Below are 963 nucleotides of genomic sequence, written 5' to 3'. Positions count from 1 at the left end.
TGTTTCATCTGGAACACACAGGGGCCCATCAGGACACTTGGGGGCCATGTTGGATCCATCTAGAAGGTGGTAGGAGGGGGATTGAGACCCGCCACACTGGGCATGAGGGGAGGCCAGAACCTCTCAACCTGACCTGGACAGCCACACCTGAGGCCCCGGGTCAGAATCCTGGGCAGAGAACTAAGCAGACAGCTGTACCCCACAGGGTGCAGGTGCTGGCAGAGGCCTCCGGGCCTCCCCGGGCCGCACCCCATTCCCCAGGGCCCAGGCTGGAAGCCCTTCCTCCAGACATTACCCCCACGTTCACAGAGAAGCTGTGGCCTGAACTGAGCCTCAAAAAATGTTTGGGGGTGACAATGGCTGAAAGCATCATTGTGCTCACCGGAGGCTCAATGATATGGCTTGACTGTGTCCCCACCCTAATCTCATCTTGATTGTAGCTCCCATAATTCCCACGTGTTGTGGGAAGGACCCGGCAGGAGATGCCTGAATTACGGGGACAGTTTCCCCCATACTGCTGTCTTGGTAGTGAATAAGTCTTACAAGGTCTGATGGTTTTATAAGCAGTTTCCCATTTCACGTGGTCTCATTCTCTCTTGTCTGCCGACATGTAAGACATGCCTTTTGCCTTCCGCCATGATTGTGAGGCCTCCCCAGCCACCTGGAGCTGTGAGTCTATTAAACCTCTTTTTCTTTATAAATTATCTAGTCTCGGGTATGTCTTTATCAGCAACTTGAAAATGGACTCATACACTCGGGAAGTTGGGTGGTGCCCAGGTCAGGGAGAAGGAAACCTGGGATAAGAAAGGCTCTGAGATGAGATGCCTCTGTGCAGCCATCCTAGAAACAAAACAGTCAGAAAAGAAGTCTTCAAGACTGCAGTCTGAGTTCTTGGCTCCACAGCCCATTGTGACATCACTTGGGGGCCCTAGATCTGAGCCAGAGGCTGTCAGCCTCACTTCC

This window comes from Rhinopithecus roxellana, chromosome 9, assembly GCF_007565055.1.
Source record: "Rhinopithecus roxellana isolate Shanxi Qingling chromosome 9, ASM756505v1, whole genome shotgun sequence".
NCBI classification, from domain to species: Eukaryota; Metazoa; Chordata; class Mammalia; order Primates; family Cercopithecidae; genus Rhinopithecus; species Rhinopithecus roxellana.
Note: the sequence above shows the minus strand (reverse complement) of the source record.